The sequence below is a fragment of the Cynocephalus volans genome, chromosome 5 (genome assembly GCF_027409185.1).
Source record: "Cynocephalus volans isolate mCynVol1 chromosome 5, mCynVol1.pri, whole genome shotgun sequence".
In the NCBI taxonomy this organism is placed as follows: domain Eukaryota; kingdom Metazoa; phylum Chordata; class Mammalia; order Dermoptera; family Cynocephalidae; genus Cynocephalus; species Cynocephalus volans.
The window spans coordinates 78,877,930-78,885,501 of record NC_084464.1 but is presented as its reverse complement, the minus strand read 5'-3'; positions in this window follow the sequence as shown (position 1 = coordinate 78,885,501).

Genomic DNA, 7,572 nt, shown 5'->3' with positions numbered 1-7,572 from the left:
AGACTCACAGAACTCACTGAAGCCATTATACTCATAGCTACTGTTTGTTACAAGGTAAGGATACAGGTTAAAATCAGCCAAGGGAAAAAGCACTTAGGGCAGAGTTAAGAAGTGTACCAAACACGGAGTCTCTATTGTCTTCTCCCTGTCAAGTCATGGACACACTGTTCTCTTGGCATCAACCTGTGACAATATTCATGGAATATTGCCAACCAGGGATGGTCACCTGAGCCTAGCATCCAGAGTTTTTATTGGGGCTCAATGGTTGGCTGCCCACATGTCTAACTTCAATCTCCAGCCCCTCTGGAGGTCAAGTGATATGAGCTGATACTATAAATCACATTATTATACTTTCTGACACATTCCAAGGCCTTAATCATTACCTCTTAGAAGCCAAGGGAAAAGGCAAGATCTTCTTGGTTTATCTTAAATTCTTTACTACACAGATGTGAACCTCAGGAGGCGGGGGTCATGGGACTACCATAAGAGTCTGACTGTCATAGGTATGAAAGCTGAATTATCACTCTTACAGTGGGAAGTCAGCAGACAATATCAAATATGAAAAACCAAGAAATTGCATATAAGCAAGTTATGTAGAAATGGCCAAAAGATGAAATGGTTGCATCTTGGGAGTAGTAAATGAAGAGTGAGAGGGCTGGGGACTACTTTTTAAAATAAGCTTTGTAGAACCATTTGCCTCTGCCCCGTACATGTATGACTTTGATAAAAATGCAAGGGAAAAAAAAGTAAAGGAATATGAGGGGACCTGAACACCCCACTGTCAATATTAGACAGATCATCTAGGCAAAGAATCAGTAGAGAAACACAAGATCTAAACAATACTCTAGACCAATTGGAATTGGCAGATATCTACAGAACATTCCATCCAACAACCTCAGAATATTCATTCTTCTCATCAGCACATGGATCATTCTCCAGGATAGATCACATATTAGGTCACAAATCAAGTCTCAATAAATTCAAAAAAATTGGAATTATCCCATGTATTTTCTCAGACCACAATGGATTAAAACTAGAAATTAATAACAAACGAAACTCTGGAAACTATACAAACACATGGAAATTAAACAGCATTCTACTTAATGACATATGGGTCCAAGAAGAAATCAAGCAGGAAATCAAAAAATTTATTGAAACTAATAAAAAAAATGATACATCATACCAAAACATGTGGGATACTGCAAAAGCAGTATTAAGGGGGAAATTTATTGCATTAAATGCTCACTTCAGAAGAATGGAAAGATGGCAAGTGAACAACCTAACACTTCACCTTAAAGAACTAGAAAAACAAGAACAATCCAAACCTAAAGTTAGCAGACAGAAAGAAATCATTAAGATCAGAGCAGAACTGAATGAAATTGAAACCCAAAAAACAATTCAAAAGATCAATGAATCAAAAAGTTGGTTTTTTGAAAAGATAAATAAAATTGACAAACCATTAGCATGGCTAACTAAAAAAAGAAGAGAGAAGACTCAAATAACAAAAATTAGAAATGAAAAAGGCGATGTTACAACTGATTCATCTGAAATACAAGGAATCATTCAAGACTACTATAAACAACTATACGCCAACAAATTTGAAAATCTGGAGGAAATGGATAAATTTCTGGACACACACAAGCTCCCAAAACTGAACCATGAAGACGTAGAAAATTTGAACAGACCAATGACAAAAAGGAGATTGAAGCTGTTACCAGTAGGTTCCCAACAAAGAAAAGCCCAGGACCAGATGGATTCAGAGCAGAATTTTACCAAACATTCAAAGAGGAATTGACACTGATTCTTTACAAACTATTCCAAAAGATTGAAATGGACGCATATCTCCCAAACTCATTCTATGAAGCAAACATCATCCTGATACCAAAACCAGGTAAAGATATAACCAAAAAAGAAAACTACAGGCCGATATCCTTGATGAATATAGATGCAAAAATCCTCACTAAAATACTAGCAAACAGAATACAGCAACACATACGTAAAATTATTCACCACGATCAAGTGGGATTCATCCCAGGGATGCAAGGTTGGTTCAACATACGCAAATCAATAAATGTGATACACCATATTAATAAACTCAAACACAAGGACCATATGATCATCTCTATAGATGCTGAAAAAGCATTTGATAAAGTTCAGCACTCATTCATGACAAAGACCCTCTGTAAGTTAGGTATACAGGGAAAGTATCTCAACATAATTAAAGCTATATATGACAAACCCACTGCCAATATCATCCTGAATGGGGAAAAGCTGAAAGCTTTTCCTTTAAGAACAGGAACTAGACAAGGATGCCCACTCTCACCACTCCTATTCAACATAGTGTTGGAAGTACTAGCTAGAGCAATCAGAGGAGACGAGGAAATAAAGGGCATCCAGATTGGAAAAGATGAAGTCAAACTGTCCCTGTTGGCAGATGACATGATCCTATATATCGAACAGCCTAAAACCTCTACAAAAAAAACTCTTGGAATTGATAAATGATTTCAGCACAGTAGCAGGATACAAAATCAACACTCAAAAATCAGTAGCATTTCTTTTTTCCAATAGTGAACATGCAGAACGAGAAATCAAGAAAGCCTGCCCATTTACAATAGCCACCAAAAAAATAAAATACTTAGGAATTGAGTTAACCAAGGAGGTGAAAAATCTCTATGATGAGAACTACAAACCACTGCTGAGAGAAATTAGAGAGGATACAAGAAGATGGAAAGATATCCCATGCTCTTGGATTGGAAGAATCAACATAGTGAAAACGCAAATTCAATGCAATCCTCATCAAAATCCCAAAGACATTTTTCTCAGAAATGGAAAAAACTATCCAGACATTTATATGGAATAATAAAAGACCATGCATAGCCAAAGCAATGCTGAGCAAAAAAAAATAAAGCTGGAGGCATAACACTACCTGACTTTAAGCTATACTACAAAACTATAATAACCAAAACAGTATGGTACTGGCATAAAAACAGACACACTGACCAATGGAATAGAATAGAGAATCCAGAAATCAACCCACACACATACTGCCATCTGATCTTTGACAAAGGCACCAAGCCTATTCACTGGGGAAGGGACTGCCTCTTCAGCAAATGGTGCTGGGATAACTGGATATCCATATGCAGGAGAATGAAACTAGATCCATACCTCTCACCATATACTAAAATCAACTCAAAATGGATTAAGGATTTAAATATACACCCTGAAACAATAAAACTTCTTAAAGAAAACATAGGAGAAACACTTCAGGAAATAGGACTGGGCACAGACTTCATGAATACGACCCCAAAAGCACGGGCAACCAAAGGAAAAATAAACAAATGGGATTATATCAAACTAAAAAGCTTCTGCACAGCAAAAGAAACAATTAACAGAGTTAAAAGACAACCAACAGAGTGGGAGAAAATATTTGCAAAATATACATCTGACAAAGGATTAATATCCAGAATATATAAGGAACTCAAACAACTTTACAAGAAGAAAACAAGCAACCCACTTAAAAAATGGGCAAAAGAGCTAAGTAGGCATTTCTCTAAGGAAGATATACAAATGGCCAACAGACATATGAAAAAATGCTCAACATCACTCAGCATCCAGGAAATGCAAATCAAAACCACACTGAGATACCATCTAACCCCAGTTAGGATGGCTAAAATCCAAAAGACTATGAACGATAAATGCTGGCGAGGTTGCAGAGAAAAAGGAACTCTCATACATTGTTGGTGGGACTGCAAAATGGTGCAGCCTCTATGGAAAATGGTATGGAGGTTCCTCAAACAATTGCAGATAGATCTACCATACGACCCAGCTATCCCACTGTTGGGAATATACCCAGAGGAATGGAAATCATCAAGTCGAAGGTATACCTGTTCCCCAATGTTCATCGCAGCACTCTTTACAATAGCCAAGAGTTGGAACCAGCCCAAATGTCCATCATCAGATGAGTGGATGCGGAAAATGTGGTACATCTACACAATGGAATATTACTCAGCTATAAAAGCGAATGAAATACTGCCATTTGCAACAACATGGATGGACCTTGAGAGAATTATATAAAGTGAAACGAGTCAGGCACAGAAAGAGAAATACCACATGTTCTCACTTATTGGTGGGAGCTAAAAATTAATATATAAATTCACACACACACACACACACAAACCGGGGGGAGGGGGGAAGAAGATATAACAACCACAATTATTTGAAGTTGATACAACAAGCAAACAGAAAGGACATTGTTGGGGGGGAGGGGGGAGGGAGAAGGGAGGGAGGTTTTGGTGATGGGGAGCAATAATCAGCCACAATGTATGTCGACAAAATAAAATTAAAAAAAAAAAAGAAAAAAAAATCTAAATAAACTATGAACAAAAAACAAAACAAAACAAAAAGTAAAGGAATATGTGTTCAATGTGAAAAACTTAGACGTTCACATTAAAGTTAAAGAAGAATGTGAAAATTACTTATAACTTCACTAGCCGGAGGGTTAGCATTATTAATCTAATGTTTTTTTCTGGCTGATTCTAAGATTTTTGTCTTTGGTATTCTGGGATTTTATTATGAGATGTCTGTGTGCATCTTTTTATTTAAACTGCATGGGAGTTATTGGGCTTCTTGATTCCATGGATATTTTTCATAGGTTCTGGGAAATTCTCAGCCATTATCTCTTCAGTATTTGCCTTACCTCAATCCGTTTCCTTTCTCTGGGACTCCAATTGAATGCATGTTAGAATATCTAAGTAAATTTTCTATTATCTTACACTCTTCTATATTGAAATTTTTTCTTTTTTGTCTTTCTGTGCTGCAATCTGGTTCTTTCCTATTTTCTAGGAAAATAATTTCATTTACTCTTCAAGTTGTCTCATCTGCTGGTACACTCATCCTCAACATTTTTTATTATGAAAATATTCAAATATACATAAAAAAGAGGATATCATATTTCCATGTATATCTCATGTGGCTTCAACAATATCATTCCACTTTTTTGATTTCATCTGTGGTCCATGAATGTGAATATCTTATTACATATATTTTTTAATTTCTACAAGTTTTATCTGGTTCTTACTATCAGCTGTTATGTCACTTTTTTTTTTTTTCTTTTTTGGCAGCTGGCTTGTACAGGGATCCAAACCCTTGACCTTGGTGTTACCAGCCCCCTGGTCTAACCAACTGGGCTAACTGGCTAGTCCGTCTTTTTATAGTTTCCCATTTCTGTCCAGTAATTTGAAGTTTGTGTTTTATTTCATCATATTAGGCATAGTTTTATAATCTGCTTGATAATTTCAATATTTGTAGTCTGCTTCTGCTGTTTCTATTGTTTCTTCTAATTCTAATTTGTGGTGATTGGGTGTTTTTTACGGAGTTCAGTTCATTATTCTTGAAAAATTATTTGTGGGGATTCTTTTTAACTTAGTGTGAAGGTGCCTTCCTCTACAGAGGATTTGTTTGTTTCCTACGCTTCTAGGGACATTAGCAGTCAGCAAAGCACCTCAAATCAAGGTTACCTTTTGAGGTTTCCTGAGCCACCCAGGCAGTGTGAACCCAGGCTTCACATCAGTGTAGCATGGACCTATAATTTCTCAAGGTTTTCACTTTTCATTTTGAACCTGTCTTCTTTTAAGTGCGAGCAGAACCTTACTCGCAGTAAGCTGGAAGTGGGTTTACTTTGGTTTACCCTAACGTTAAGGGTATAGCCCTTTGGTGTCCTAATTTAACATGAAGAGGGTTTTATTTAAATTCTCAACTAGGGGCCGGCCCGTGGCTCACTCGGTAGAGTGCGGTGCTGATAACACCAAGGCCACGGGTTCGGATCCTATATAGGGATGGCCGGTTTGCTCACTGGCTGAGCGTGGTGCTGACAACACCAAGCCAAGGGTTGAGATCCCCTTACCAGTCATCTTTTTTTTAAAAAAAAAATAAATTAAATAAATAAATTCTCAACTAGGAGACCCTAGGCCTTAATTTTTGTCACCAAAGCCAAAATTTGATTTTTCTGTATGGGAAGCCATAGCTTTGGGCTTCCCCAAGTTTGGGCATGTCCCTTGCAGAGAAATCTGTGAAGTTGTTCCCAGAGATACAGGCTCCTGTGGGACCCAATTAAATGTGTGAAGTGGACATACATATTCAACAAAGTGGATCTAGTCTCCTGCCCTTTAAGAATCACCTGGGTTGCCAAATAAGAATAACTCCAGGATGGTGATATAGACCGCTTTGGTGGCCACTCCCATAAACACCAACAAAGCCTGTGGCAAGCTGTGTGTCCTGTTTCACATGCTCCTGAGTGAATTTGATGCCAAGTGCAGCCTCTGGTGGTGGTGTGCATCTGAATGTTCACTTCCCTCACCGTACCTCCCCTTGGCTTAGCAGAGCAGAACCATCAAATGTCCTCACATCCAAAGGTAGAGTTGCCTGTGTCCTGCATTGCTCTCCTGAGTCCCACTCACCTGTAGAGTTTGGGCTACTAGTTCCTTACTGTCCTGCCAGCTCGTCTACTTTTAAGGAGACTTTTTAAAAAAAGTAATAGCTTTGAGATATAATGCACATATCATGCAATTCATCCATTTAAAGTATATAATTTGACCGTTTTTAGAATATTCACAGAATAGTCTCACCACCTCAGAAACACTGTACTTCAGACCTTTTGTATACTTAATTCTGTATTCTGTTTTCAAAAGCAAGGTTGGTCTCCTAGCTGTTAGCCTAGCACACTTTCATTGAAAACCTAAGTCTATTAACTCATGTTACTACGATGATGTGTTTTCACTTATTTCAGTGCATATGTTCACCTGATATAACTTTTTTCACAAAAACTTACTCATATACTTTTTGGAAGGTCTTTGCAGTTCTTATATTTTGAATGTATTTCCTCTCTCCTATTCATTTTTTTTTTTTTCTGACAGGGGATACCTACAAGTGCCAAAACTCAAAAAGTGGGTAAGGGCAGTGAAAGGGAAGTATCATTTCTGCTCTGCTTAGCCACCTACTTGTTTTCCTGGAGGCAATCACCACTTAACTTTCTTATATATTGTACTAGGAATACGCTTATATGTATACATAGTCTAATAAAAACGATATATTTTGTACTTTAGCTTTATAGAATAAATTGAAAAACTCATCTTTTTAAATTATCTGGCACACAGTAATTTATCCTCTTGTTGAAGGCCCTTGATTACCTTTCATGTTTCTTCTATGTTGTCTATTCAGCCTAATTACCTGAGTTAATTGGGTAACAGAAAAATATAAAGTGATCAATTTTGTGAATTTTCAGATTTGTTGGCAAAATTATACACAGTGTTCCTATCACGTTTTTATGCCTCTATATCCCTAACTCCCCACTCCCAGACTTATCAGAAACTTGTGTACTTGAAAAGTCTTACTAAAAAATCAGCTGCTGATTTTTCATAGACCTCTATTTTCTAATTCATTCTTTTCTGCTTTTACCTTTATTTCCTTTCCTGTTGGGTTCTCTTATTAATCTTCTTGCTAATACCAAGCAACTATTATTGCATGAATGAATAATGTAAGATGACATGATGAAGGATAATTATAAATACATAAAAA